General features: G+C 41.0%; 1 long non-coding RNA gene across 1 annotated transcript in view; it reads right to left on the reverse strand.

Moving 5' to 3' along the window:
* Positions 1-13,969: 13,969 nt before the first annotated feature.
* LOC309714435 overlaps positions 13,970-15,518 on the reverse strand; it is a 38,794-nt gene continuing 37,245 nt past the window's right edge. Inside the window, exon 3 of the long non-coding RNA XR_014278927.1 lies at positions 13,970-14,613. This is a non-coding gene — a long non-coding RNA (uncharacterized lncRNA). The remainder of the gene's footprint in view (positions 14,614-15,518) is intronic.

Below are 15,518 nucleotides of genomic sequence, written 5' to 3' on the forward strand. Positions count from 1 at the left end.
GTAACCCCAGAGCTCATAAAGCACATCAATCGCATAATTTCATTCTCTAGAGAACCTTGGTCTGTTTCTCTGCTGCTTAAATGATGAAAGAACACAGAGGCCTGCATTACCTATGATGTATCGCTTTTGGGGATAAATTTCCATCACTACTCTAAACTTCCACATTGGAATACAAACCTAAGTGAAAGGCCCGGCAGTCATGGCAGTGACAGAATCTATATTTCAATTCGCAGGACTGAGCGGTGCTCACTAACTGGGTCGTTTGATATCTCATTCTTTAAGTCTATACAAAAAGACAGCTCTGTATACCGTGACTAGTTCAGCAGTGTAAGTGTGCGCTCCCAGCATTACAACCACTTTCAGTTGTATCATCATTATTTGTGACTCTGAGCCAGACCTTTGATTAAAGGCCGCTGTTTAAATTGAAGTTGGAATTTTTTAGCCTTTTACTGCGCCTTACGGGGCGCAGTGTTATTTTAAGAAATCTTTTTAACCCAAACAAAGTGATGGCTTTAAATGAAATAAAAGTGCCTGACTGGGCATGGAGACCGATGGAGCGTGATTCCTGGATAGTGCTTTCCCATGTGTGGGCGGGCAGATCAGTTGGACAGGAGCAAGTATCAGCCTGTGCTGGTGTTTGACTCTTGAGTGGGCAGACTTTTTTTAAACACTCCTGCCAAGTTGCAGACCTCCCACAGCTGCCTTACTATATTTTATTTACACCCAGCCTGGGAACGCAGGGTTAACCACTCACCTGCAGAAAGTCTGGACACTTCTTAATCTACAGATTCGCAACTTTGGGGCTTTGCAGGAAGTATCGCACCTCTATGACCTGTGCAAACCGAGGGGGGAAAAATAGACGATATAATCTGTACTGTAGTGGCTGTATAATATTACTTGATGATGGGGAGATACCCGATGCAGTCACATACAAACGTAAAGGCTCACATGGACATGTGCACACACACACACACACACATGCACAGGTGTAGAGGACCAGATCCTATAGATAAAGGAATTAAATGACTGCCAGTCTGCGCAGTTACTTTAATTGAAGATTTGCTGATGAGGGCATACTAATGCTTAAATGGCCTCTCTATTTTTATCTTTCCACACCCTGGCTGACCTTTAGTAGTAAAAATACAGAGCAGTAAAGTCACAGTATGCTATGTTACTTATATTAAAACCATTAAGTAAGTCTTTCTATCCTCTGAAATCTGATCCACAGAACAAGATGAAACAGAACATAGTGGTGCATGCTGGTTTATTACACTATATGCAACTAACAGACTGCACTGGAGCAGCTTTTTATGCATGAAACTTGTTTAAAAAAATGTTTTAAGTCTAAAAAAAAAAATTTGTTAATGCAATAGCCATATTTGCACTTTTTGCAACAATTCTGCAAAGAGAAGGGTATATTGCATGTAGCCTTTTTTGTTTTTTTGCTGTCTCGGTGTCACAAATGCCACTGGGTGCTGCCTCGGGTTCATCGAGTGCAAATCTGTGAATGAAACTCCTTCCATTTTTAATGGTGGTGGAGCTGTTGGTGCTAGATAGTTTCCGCTTTAGTTTCAGCCACTGTTTTCTTGTCAATGAACTGTAAAGCTGCTGAGTTCCCTACAGCCTGCTGCTGTTGCTCATATTCAGTAAATACTGAACTGTAATAAGCAGTGCACTGTAGGCCCTTCCGTTAAGTTGCTGCCCTGCAGTCTGAAAGGCATATTGATGAGTAACCAAACTGTTACATGTAAGCTGGCCATATCATTTCTGTCTCTGATGAGTCAAAAGATTTTAAAAGCACCTCTGGAAAGTTACTGTTAACAACAACATACTTTTACTTTTAGTTCAACAAATACTGGGAAGATGGTGGTAAAAATAAGCCACCATCAGAACTGTGGTCACGACCGTTTGTCAGCCATTTCCTGAGCAATTTGAAAACTGGTAGGATGTGAGTGAATCATGGTTTCTGTTAGTTACTGCTTCCCTTACAGTTGCAGTTTCACAAAGTACCGGTCCTCCTTACTTCTAACCAAACTTATTTGATTTGATCTTTGGAGAAATTTCCAGATCTTCCAAAACGTGTCGGTTAAAAAGTGCCTGCTCACTGCAGCAAAATAGATTTTCACCCACTTCTCCAGCTCATTTAACCGTACCATACAAAAACTGGCAGGGATGCAGCTGTCTTATCTTGTCTTTTATTACTTGGAGTTAAATGTACTGCAAGTGTAATGCACTGCTCAGCAGCTTTTGACAAATTGTGCAGTCATATGCAGGAAAACTCTGCAGTCCCGTGAAAAAATAAGTATCCCGTGATTTTATCGTTATAGAATCACATTTAACAGTAATAACATGAAGCAATCATTTTCTATATACACTGTGGAGAACTTTGGCCCACTCCTTTGTGCAGCGTTGCCTCAGTTCATTGAATTTGCAGGCATTTGTTCATGCACAGCTCTCTTAAGGCCCCACCATAGCATTTCAGTTGAGTTGAGGTTTGCAACACCTTGATTCAAATTCAAATTTCAAATTCAAATTTCCATCCATCCATCCATCTTCATCCGCTTTGTCCGGGGCCGGGTCGCGGGGACAGCAGCCTAAGCAAAGAGGCCCAGACCTCCCTCTCCCCAGCCACCTCCTCCAGCTTGTCCGGGGGAATACCAAGGCGTTCCCAGGCCAGCCGAGAGATATAATCTCTCCAGCGTGTCCTGGGTCTGCCCCAGGGCCTCCTCCCGGTGGGACATGCCTGGAACACCTCACCCAGGAGGCGCCCAGGGGGCATCCTTGTCAGATGCCCGAACCACCTCAGCTGGCTCCTTTCGATGTGGAGCAGCAGCTGCTCTACTCTGAGCCCCTCCCGGATGGCCGAACTTCTCACCCTATCTCTAAGGGAGAGGCCAGCCACCCTTCGGAGGAAGCTCATTTCTGCCGCTTGTATCCACGATCTCGTTCTTTCGGTCACTACCCACAGCTCGTGGCCATAGGTGAGGGTAGGGACGTAGATCGACCGGTAAATTGAGAGCTTCGCTTTTACACTCAGCTCCCTCTTCACCACGACGGACCGGTGCAGCGTCCGCATTACTGCAGCTGCAGCCCCAATCCGTCTGTCGATCTCCGGCTCCCTTCTCCCATCACTCGCGAACAAGACCCCGAGATACTTGAACTCCTCCACTTGGGGCAGGAACTCATCCCCGACCCGGAGTGGGCACTCCACCCTTTTCCGGCTGAGAACCCTGGCCTCAGATTTGGAGGTGCCGATCCTCATTCCCACTGCTTCACACTCGGCTGCGAACCGTTCCAGTGCGAGCTGGAGGCCCTCACCCGTGAAATTTCAAATTTCAAATTCAAATTTTATTTGTCACGTACACAGTCATACACAGTACGATATGCAGTGAAATGCTTAGACAACTGCTCGTGACCTAAAGAAAAAAAGAAAAGGCTATGAATAAGATAGGAAATAAATATGAAAATTAAAAAGGGTAAATTTAACTAGGAAGGAATAAAATAAAATATAAAAATTAAAGTTAAAAATGAAATAACTGTACAACACAAATTAGACTGAAGGGTACATTTAACTGGGAAAGAATAAGATAAAATATATAAATTAAAGTTGAAAATAAAATAACTGTACAACAAAATACACAATACACAGTATAGAAATATATAAGAATGTATGAAGAAATATAAATATTATATACACAATAACAGCAGCTGTACAAGTATTAACTGGAAATGAAGAATATAATGACCAGTGTTGTGCAATCCACATTATTTAGTGTCTTGTGCAGTGCAAATATGCTTAAAGTGATTCTTTTCTTTTTGAGCCATTCTGTTGTAGATTTGCTGCTGTGCTCATGATCAGTCAGACAGATTGCTTTAAATTTGATTCTTGAATACTCCGGTATGCATACAAGTCCACCACCGTGCTTGAAAGCTGGACGAAAAAATTTGTGCTGATATGCTGTGGTTAGTTTTCTCCAAACATGGCACTGTGGATCGTGGCGAAACATCTCCACTTGGATTTTTTTGCAGTTTGTCTGCACGCTCTAACCTCAGGTGAGGGTGAATACTGAATACTCCAGACCAGCAAACTGCCATGTCTACAGAGATGCTCACACTTTCTGATAACCAGTAAGTCATTATCAGCACCTGGCAGCTACTTATCCTGTTAATTCCAATGGAAGCAGTAAAAGTGCACTTAGTTTTACACATGGATGGATGAACTCCTCTTTTTCACATGACTGTGTATAGTTTGAATGTTTAAATCCACGAGGTTCAAATGTTATAAACCATTAAATTATTTTTTTGGTCACAGTGCTCGTTTCTTAACTTTTATGATGTCAAGTGGACTGACTTTATGGCAGCTTAGCTTCGCATGGTTATGATGACCTTTTGGGGAAAACCCTATTATAATGACATTACTATTACCAGAATGGGCAAGCTGGTCATCACATCAACTAAAGGTCAAAGTAAAACTTGCAAGTGCAACTTTTTTTTTTTTTTTTGACATGCTGTATACGTGTATAGCAGTCACACACTTAGCATCGTTTTAATAGTTTGACTAAATATAGTTTCAAACTAAACATTTGATGAGTATTAAAATATGACAACATGCCACAGAGGGACTCCTGGCAAGAAGATGAGCCTGGCAGATGACCCAGTCGATCATGACAATGAATGGATTTCCTTCAGGATTAATAGAGTTTTATTAAATGAAAATGAAATCAAAATATAAACAGGAGACCTTTCTTTTGCTGTAACTTGTTCTGATCAGACACTTTAACCGTTACTTAAAATGTACTTGTGAAATCAGATAAAACACCCAGGGCACCAGTGCTTTTTTCTGTTAAATACATCGCAGACATTGAAATCACGGAGATATGCCATGGTACTGGTGGTCAGGTACGCACTAACCTCATCCGGCTCACAATCTGTCACACCTCACAGGTTAGTGCACATGAAAAACCGCACACTTTGGCTGTAGACCAACTTGGTGATCAGTGTGTTTAAGTTTGATTAAAGTCTGACCGACGCTTCAGGAGGAGGAGTGATTCTCACCGTGGCATAACCTTGTCGGTCCTTCAGGTGGATGAGCTAAAAATCGTGCTGCACAAAAGATTTCGTCTTTCAGAGGTGACACTTGAAAAAGGTCTAAAACTGATTTGTTTGTAGTTTTAAACTGAGCTTTAATGTGTTTTTCAGCCTTAAATTTCTAATGTACATATCAGTATTTATGAACTTATGATGGCTTAAAAATGCAAATTCACCCCACCCCTGTGGACTTCCCTGTAAGTCAAACAATTTTCATATGAAGGTAAATAAAGTATCAGCTGATTGTCAGAGGATCAAGTTGGAGCACCTCGTTGTTTGGATAAAATTTAGAAGAATAGATGAAAAAATGCCATAATCGCTCTCGCTGTTTATTAATGCTGGCCAGATTTTCTCAACACACTTGAATAAAAAGCTCAAGCTTTCAGGTTTTAGCTCCCAGTAGCATTAATGACAAACCTGCCACTTTCTTCAAAGTATGTGTTGAACTTGTGAGAAGTCACACAGCGGTGCTGCTGATCGCGCTGCAGCTGGTGACTGCAGCTCACGAGGTGTGAATGAGACGCAGCTCCTGGTGTGGAACTGAAACAATGGCCACTGCCCGGTCAGAGTGAGGGAATTAGCAGGAGGCAGTTTGCTGAATGGGAGAGAGCAGACTGCTGGCGCTGGTGAACAAACAGAGCAGCCACATCAAAAGACGCAGGGCGTGAACATACAGATAAGGTCAGACTGCCAGATATTTCCTGACCTGAAACACTCTGGATGTGGAGAATAAGGAAACTTGTTATCATGTAGGATAACATTTGTGCAGATTTAAACAAAAATATCTCTGAGAAGATAAGAAGGTCCTGATAAAGACAAAGGTGATTCTGTGTCTTTCATTCATTCACTGGTTTGCTTGTTCTAGATCTAAAGCAGTGGTTAATGTGTGGTTCCTGATGGGTTACAGCATGAAAGTGAGTGGCTGCAAGATGTTAACTGGGAATACTTGGGAATTCACTCTATTTTATAATCAATTTTAAATAAATGTAATTTCCTCAAGACTCTCAAAAATGTTCAGTTCAAAGAAGGAAAACGTTTTTGTAGACATATTCGTCCTTTAGCCAAGAGCCACAAGCACTATCTTTAGAGCCCTTGAAAAATGGAAAGAATGCATGCTTTTGTTGAAGGTATAGAAAGCAAGAAGTCATTGATTTAACTATGTACGTCTCTTTTCTGTATGATTTAAGTCATGCCTTGGGAAGGTTTTAGGGAAGAAAAATCATGGATTTACAAAGATTTTGTGTTGTATGAAGTAGAGATGGCACGATACCACTTTTTTTTATGTCCGATACCGATATGAATCCGATATAGTGTGTTTTTTAATCAATAAAAATCTTTTTTTTACATATCTTGCTGCTTTTTGTATAAGTTCATGCTCAAGTTACAAAAAAAACCCCAAACACTAAAGCTATTCTGTTATACCTGTATGCAAAAAATATACTGCACCCAAAATATTTCATAGTTCAGCAACACTGATCAATCTAATGAACTTAAACCTACTCCATCCTCCCTATTCTGGTATTTTAAAGGGTAAGCAACCTAACTAATAGGGCTCTAAAACTCCCAGCAAAAATAATAATAATAATAGGGAACCACCCCCCACCTCATGATGCTTAATCGACATAATCAACTTTAATTTGATGCAGTGTGGGGAAAAATGCACAGAACTCATTTATTTTTCAAGAATAATTAAATAGATTCAGCATCTTTCTTCAAAAGTAGTATAGCTTACTAGGGTATATATTAGACTTAATAGTTACTATATACAGTAATTGACTTCTATTCATTTTACATCAGATTAAAACTTTGGGTGTAAGATTCAGATAATTATTTAATAAAAGCTAGACATTTTAAATGAGAATAAGAAAGAAAAGTATGTCTTTGTGCCCCCTTTTCCCTGTTCATGCCCTATCGGCCCCCCTGGCTAAACTTTGCTAGATCCGCCCCTGCACAGTTACCAGCCGTCAGCTACGTAGAAAAAGATCCTGGTCTAGAAAGTAATATTAAATAAATTCTAACAACAGATTTTCAAGCTTAAACGTGCTGCTGTTATTCAGCCGCTGGTTTCCTCTGTCTGGTGCAAAGTGGGAGATAAACAAACAAGAGAGACGGACTCGCGACAGAAAAGCCGATCAGCTGATCATTGATCAGTTTCATGATTGAAGTAGCAGCAGGAGAGGGAGGGGGAGAGAAGAGGCAGTCGCTCCATATATCGGTTGTTAAGCTTAATGCGGGAATGCTTTACAAACATTCAGAGATGGACTTACACACTTGCTTTACTTCTCTCGGGATAACTTTGTCGGAGATGAAATGCGGGGTTGGTAGCGAGGCTACAAATGCTCAACCAGACCACTGACAGGTCTCTCACGCCACAGCCGCTCTATCACGTGACACATACTGCTCCGACGTGCTACGGTTATGAGGCGAGTTATGGCGTGTCGCAAGTTTTGTGAGGTGCTTTTTTGATATTTAACGGATCGGATTACATTTTTTATTTCTCTCCGATATCTGATCCAGTAATTTAGGTCAGTATCGGACCAATACCGATACGTAATATCGGATCGGTCCATCTCTAGTATGAAGGTATCGTCTTGTCAGTTCGGTGATAAAATGGACAAATTCCTGAAAGCTTAATTGTGGTTGAATGAACTGCCAACAGGCTAAAGAACAAGGACTGGGGTTTTTATAAGGTTTTAAAAAAGAGGAAACTTGCAGTGTATTGTCAGAGAGCAGAAAAGCTGCGAGGTCCAGATACTCAGAATGAAAAATACTTACCGTAATTGTCGGGCTATAAGCCGCTACTTTTTGCACAAGCTTTGAACCCTGCGGCTTTTAGTCAGGTGCGGCTTTTCTATGGATTTTCCATGATTTTTGTGATATCGTAAGACGATTTGTTTTGTTTGTTCCGCTGTTGTACGGCACTACGTTGCCTGGCGGAAGGATCGGGGTTCAAGAGTGGTATGTTAGTCACATGTCCGTCCGCCAGGCAACGTAGCGCGAAAAACAAACTTCAAAGTAGCGGTACGCGTTCAGCGGGAGGCGTGGATGATGAGCGGCGATAAACTTGCGAAAAGCAAGTTATGCTCAACTCCACCGGTGGATTCTGACAGCGTGGAAAAGTGTGAAAACATCCACGATCACCAACGGATTTTGAAGGGCTGGACTGCTGCATGATGGAGAGGAGGACACCGCCACGGCCCTTCTGAGGGTGTTCGACTCCGACACTGACAACGAGGATTTCTTTGGTTTTGAAAGTGACAACGAAGGAGAGAAGCGGAGAGTGGATGACGAAGCCATCCTGAGCCTGTTTGTATCCGACACTGGAGGAGAGGACTTTGGTGGTTTTAGTGCGCAGAAAGATGGTGGTGAATGACTGACTTTTCTTCTTGTTAAAGCCGTGTCACTCCACCTGAGCCTAAAAGGTAGGCCGAATCTATTTTTCTGGTGTGCTGTAGGCTACTGTTATGTACTACATGTGCAAATATGTACCCATAACTTGTTTTTCAAAATATTAATAAAAGTGATGTCTCCAAACAGCCATCTCTTTCCTGACAATTCCCTTTGTGCATATTCTCTTACATATGATAAGTCAACATTGAAACACCTGCGGCTTTTAGTCAGGTGCAGCTAATGTATGTACAAAACAGGATTTTCCCCTGATTTTAGCTTGTGCGGCTAATATTCAGGTGCGCTTTGTAGTCCGGGAAATACGGTAAATAGCAAAGATCAAAGATAATGGTGCACACCAGCTGATTTCTTAGGCAAACCTGTTCAACCGCTTGTTAAGACGAATATATAATCAACCAATCACACTGCACCAACTCAGTGCATTTAGGCGTGTGGACATGTTCAAGACAGCCTGCTGAAGTTCAAACTGAGCATCAGAGTGGAGAAGAGAATTGATTTTACCAACTTTGATCGCAACATGGTTGTTCGTGACAGACGTGCTGGTCTGAGTATTTCAGAAACTGCTGATCTGCTGGGATTTTCCCATACAACCATCTCTAGATTAATTCAAAAAACCACATGCAGACGAGCTACAACAGTAGGAGACAACACCTCCTGTCAGCTATGAACAAGATACTGAGGCAACACTTAAAACAAGCTCACCGAAACTGGACAACAGAAGACTGATAAACGTTGTCTGGTTTGATGACTCTTGATTTCTGTCTGGCTGCTGGTTTAATGCTGTAGGGGATATTAGTGTGCATCACTCTATGACAAAAGGAGGATAACGCACTATGTGACAAAACTCAAATAATCTAAAAATGGATGCCTGAGCATGACAGTGAGGTTTGCTTTACTCAAATGACCTCCACAGTCACCAGATCTCAGTCCAATAGAGCACCGTTGAGATGTGGTGGAACAGGAGAGAGTTCATCCCAAATAAAGTGTCCAGCAAGTGTACAAAGGAGTTTTTACACAGGATGCTGGGATCGCTGTGGGAGTTGAGAAAAGTGGGCACACAGGATTTGTTTTCTGTACCTTCATCATTACCTCAAGAACTGTAATAAGTCTGATGAGCTACTCGTAGGTTACTTATAACAAATCTGAGATGATTACACATGTTGCTGACCTTTAGTGTTCAAACACACGCCTTACATATATACTTACACAGAAACGTGTTTCCAAGAAACAGCTTTGCTCCACCCGTCTCAATATATACTCATGTTGAATAAATCATTCAGTTCAGGCGTGTGATGTTGACTTTTCTCTCATTTTGCCACCCGTCTCTACAGGGTGTCTGTTCCTACTGGCTGCCGGGTGGCAAGACTTTCTCCAAGAAGGACTTTTGGTTTTAAAGAGACACGTTAAAACATGTAGATGAGCTTTTAGAGGGAACGGTAGGGCTGTCGCATTATGTCCAACTATTCACATTTCTGAGACCGTCGTTCTGTCCTTTACTTCACCTTGCTCCCTTATTGCGACCTAGTTAAAAAATAATAATCACATGTTAAGCAGGTTTCCATTAAAGTTTAGTGGACTGTAAAACAAGTGCATAAAATGCCACTGCAGCTACTACCCATCATTTAGATTTCATATTAAATGATCCCGAATACTTCACATCACACCATAACCATTTTTAAGCAATCATTATTAGACAACCTGTACTCACAAATTTATTTTAGATACTTTTTCAGTTAGAAAAAATTTTTATTTTAAAATTTAAGGGATAAATTTCACTATTTAATGATTAAATCAATCAGTATAGATCTCCACACTGAAGATGAATAACGGGCAGTAAACATGCTGACAAATGACACGGTGAGGTTACACGGTGATGGGAAACTCAGTCATCCTTTACCAGTCTGGGAGTGAGTGTGCCCACTTTTCTTTGTTTGGTGGTTGCTGGGTGGGCATCCCCTGTTCATTCATTACCTGAAGGCCTGCAGCAATTCTGCGTGGGATGTGAAGCGCAACAACAGCGCATTCCTATACTCAGAAACAGGGAGTGGGAGTTGACAGAGGTTTATTTCAATGAACTTTGAGTTTGTTTAACCTCCTCGCTTTTCTTCTAGATCCAACACCTTGACAAGAAGAAAAAGAAAAATCAGACAACTTGACCCAGCACAGTTTATGGCGGCAATCGCGCATAACAGTCGACTTAGAACGACCAAAGCTGCTTCGGAGCGGTTCAAGTGAAAGCTGAAGTAGGGAGGTCTTCATGCAAAACAGGGGTTCGGTTACAAGATAAAAGTAAAAAGTGATGGTGACAGAAGGATATACAGTCTACTGAGCATGACTCATTACTTAGCTGACCACATCCAAAGATTTCTGAAGGGCAGAGAGAAGAGAAAAGGATGTTTTGCTAAGATGATCTGAGCCTGACGTACCTGCTCTCCAGTCAAACCTGGAGAAGGAACTGGAAGTGCTGGCCATTCAAACGAACGTGGCACTTCACCTCCAGCTGTGCGGTTTAAAGGAATAGCTCAACACATACCGGAAATAAAAGCCAGTGTGTGCTTTGATTCTGACGGTAAAATGAGGAGATCAAAGCCAGCGCTCAAGTCTGTACAGTAATTGTGACGCGACAGCCATTAAACTGTTAGCTTAGCTTAGCTTAGCGTTAAGAACAAAAGCAAAAGGAAAGTAGTGGTAATCATTTCCTTTTCAAAATGAAAGGTTTAAATAAACATAACACATGGTGATTAATTTTATGTTAAGCTTCAGTTGTTCAGTTTGTTATGAACTACTAAAAGGGGAATTCCCCCTCGGTTTTTCCCATTTTAATCCTACTAAAAGATTTCTTTTTGTTTTTTGGGGAGGAAGTTCCTTTATTCAAGTGAGTTAATATACTACAGACATTGTAATGTGCTAATTTTGGGCAATAAATATAAAACTGTGCAACAGTCTGAATCCTTTATTTTGTAAAATATTTTTACTCCAAGGATTTAAATTACAAAAAAGTACTCTTTCTTAAGGTCTTTTAAAGGGTTTTTTTTTTTTTTTTTTTTTTTAACATTTGCTGCCTTTTCACCCATTTTCAGTCCAGTCCTTGTACCTGACCATTTTCAGAGGAATGCTTTTTTTGTTGTTGTGAAGCCACTTATATCTGACCTATGATGACTCATTGAAGCATTAAAAAGCCATAAAACTCAAGTAATGAATCATTGTTCTTTCTGTGCATAACTTAGCAAAGAGACAGTTTTTTTCCCCTATCTTTAGGAACTTTGTTACTAGCCGCCTGTCAGAAAACACACTGCTTCTTTACTTGAATCTAATACCAAACAAATAGCAGTTTGACAAACATAAAATAGTATTTTTGACAAACACGGTAATTCCTAAAGAGATAGCAGAAAATGGGCCATGTTGCTTAGTCTGTCCTTAAAGTTGAGGAAACTAGACAAGTGGAGAACAAAGGAATAGGTAGCACAACTAAAAAACATATCTACAGCAGATTAACAGCATGTGAAAGTCTTATCCTTAAGAAACAGAAAAAAATCCAGCAAAAACCTGAGAGATGCATCTGGCCCTTCATTTGATCCATCACGGGGAGAACATGCAAACTCTGCACAGAAAGATCCCCACCTGATGGTGGGATTGAACTCAGGACCTTCTTGCTGTGAGGCTAACCACCATGCCACTGTACTGATCCATCTACTGTTTGCTAAAAACTCATCATAAATGGTCTCAGTGGTAGGGTGGCTGTCAGGATGCCATTCCTAAGGGTAAGAAATGTGGGAGAAGACTGAGGTATGCCAAATTCTAACAGGTCTTACTGAGTAACTAACTCCAATCTGAAAATGTATCTATAACCATCTGTAAAGCATGGTGGAGGGGAAGTCATGGTTTGGGGCTGTGGTGTTGGAGATCTCGTAATCGATTGGCTTATGAACACAGAAGCATATCATCAGATTTTGATCCACCATTTCACCATCCACCACCAGTTGGCAGTGGTTTCACTGTTCAGCATGACAGTGATCCCAAACACACTGGCAGTTACAAGCATAAAACACACACAGGAGCTCTATCAATCATCTGGGCCTCCCCAGATCCCAGACCTCAACATTACTGAAGCAATGTGGGATCGACTTGAGAACAAAAGGCAGAAAAATCCAAAGAAGAGCTTTGAATGTCCTTCAAGAATGAGAACAGGCTGTGCTGAAGAATAAAGGTGAAAAAACAATGTGCATGTTTGCACGTTTCAATAAGCTGCTGTACCAATTTGTCATTTTCCTAGTAGCATATTTTAAAGATTGAGGTATCTCGAGACTTTTGCACAGTACAGGACTCTTTTCTTACCAACGTCTAGGTGCTTCCCATTCAGATGTTTAAAGTCTGTCCTACTTATCTTAAGCATGTTATTGATGACAGTAATTTTCTCTTGTTTTTTTTTTTGTAGCGTTCAAAATGATTGTCTTGTAGCGTAAGACAATCACACAGACTGAAAACACATTTAGCCAGATAATTATCGCTCCACTTAAGAGGCTGAAACTGAAAGTGAGAGTGGTTGTAATGTTTAATAATCACTTGCAGCATGAAATCTAAACATGGCTTCGACAATTGGTGCTCGGTAAACTCTATGTTCTTTAAACTGGAAAAAAATGTTCAAATAGACTTTGAGTCACAGTTTTACCATCGCTATCAAACTGGTTTAAAAGAAACCTTCAGAATTTCATAAATGTGGTGTCGTGTGGATTCAAGAGGCAAAGCTATCATGGATCATCTGTGGTGTACCGAGTCAGACACATTCTTTGCTGCTACTCTGTAAGCACAGACCAAGCATGTAGCTTGCAAAATATTTTTTTAAAAAGGAAAAGAAATAGGCATTTGTATGGTACAGTGGCAACAATCTGCAACATTTATCGCGTTTTCCTGAAGCACCGTTCATGCTTCGTACTTTTAATAGGAATGACCACCCCCGACTTAAAAGCAGCCATAGAGGAGAAGCAGCACCATTTGGTGTCATTTTTGGGGTTTACTCCATCAGAGATGATGAGCATTTGCTCTTTTTATACTATACTACTATCAGGAGATGTGTTATCTATTAGGTGCCAAGTCTTTAACACAGGAACTGTTTCTGGCCAGGTCCGTGTGTATCGTTTAGGATTTTGTAGTAAGTGCTGTCACAGTGCCCGGTGTCCATTGTGTGTAAATGACCCTCATGGTGAAGTTCAGAGAGTTCATGTACAGATTAAGTACTTTCACTCTCTGCAGCTGTAAACAGAGGGCAGTGATGCAGAACACCCAGGACGGGCATCAATGTAATGAGCGCACTCAACTCGCTTTTATGGACTCTGCCTTCATAAACGCTGAGAAATGTATTCAGACAAAGTGTGCAGCTTTTTCCTACCATTCAACAGTGTGAAGTGCCAGAAAACACTTGGAAAACACATATTTGTGATTTTAGAAATGATTGCATGGTAGATTCCTTTTCACCTCAGAATGGTTGGATTTCATTAAGAGTTCAAAACAAATCCACTATGCATTAAGACTAAAAAGAACCTGTAGAGCTGTGAGTCTTCTCTCTTTCGTTTTTCAAAAGCAGGAAACTCTCACACCCCATTCAATTCAACTTTTTATTAAAGACATTCTTTTAACAAATATCAATCAGTATTTTTATGCAGTGCTTGATGCAGAAAACGGCTCTTCTGACTGCACATTCCTCACACATCAGGTGACGACTCAAACATCCATGTGACCCCCTTGTTAGGGTGACTAAAAGACCCCTCAATATGTGCTTCGAATTGATCAGCACTGTCCCTTTAAGCAGGCCAGCATGACAGTTGTAAAACTAGGTACTTCCCAGCCACAATGTAGAGCACTACAGGGGCCCAGTCAGGGTGTATCCGTGTCCTCTCAAACAAAAAAAAAGAAAAAAAAAGGGGGAAGTAGATACTACTGAAAACCTTGCAGTATGTTGTGTGTGTTTGCTCCAGTAAGATGCTGTGAAACTGAATCCAGCACGGTCTGCTTCCACCTTTGCATCCTTCCTAGTCAGATCATGTGTCGGTGCAGAAGCTGCAGAAAGATCTGGCCGGCATGGGGGGTCTGCAACACCACCATCACAGCAGCAGCAGAAGCCTGCAAAACACAGGGCAGACAGGAGCGAGTCAGAGTCCCGATGTGACTGTTTGTGGACAAACCTTAGTTTCATAATGCAAGTTATCAAAAAAAAACTTTCAACTCTGTAAATGAGCTGTCCTTTCATTATGACTCGGGAGTCAGTGCTAAATTTGCTGTGAAATTCAGATGAGAGCGGGGAAAGTTTAACACTCACACATTTACCCAAAGCTCAGTTTATCTATCAAACAGTACACAAGATTAAGATCGAAGCTTTAAGGTTTCCAGTTAGCACAAGTAAATGATCTAAATAAAGTTAAGCTCTACTCTTCTTTTTGGGAACTATTAAAGCTGCATTGAGCTCAAAGGTGGGGTCACAAAACTGCCAGAATTTGAAAATAAATAGCCTCCTTTTGCAGGTGTCACCTCTTTGTTTTGAGCGGGTTCTTCACACAGGTTAAAAATACATCAGTTCTGACTTCTGGTGAACCCAAATCACCCTGATATGCTTCCTGCAATTAACCTGTCGCACCGCCACATCTTACATTTTATGTCCACAGTGCCCCCTCATGAGTTTGACCCTCCAAAGCCTGGATCTAGCTCATTACACTGTAATGCATTACATACAGGATTGCAGTGTGCTGACAGATTGCTGATGTTTCTGTCCAGACGAGCCAAAACCCACATTAATCAAATCGTACCTGCAATAAAAATGCATAGAAGCAAGTAAGCAGAGATAATCGGCCAATCAAATGACTCAATTATGTCAGCTGACATCAATTAAACAGCGCCAAACTTGAGTTTAGCTTCAATCCCAGACATAAGGAAGTTTCAGTGGCTGAATGTAATCAGTTGTTGTTAAATCTAGGCCCTTTAAAATTAAAAACAAGTTAAAAGTAATATAGATCTATGACATGCAGGACTTG

The sequence above is a fragment of the Aulonocara stuartgranti genome, assembly GCF_965226115.1.
Source record: "Aulonocara stuartgranti genome assembly, chromosome: 9".
In the NCBI taxonomy this organism is placed as follows: domain Eukaryota; kingdom Metazoa; phylum Chordata; class Actinopteri; order Cichliformes; family Cichlidae; genus Aulonocara; species Aulonocara stuartgranti.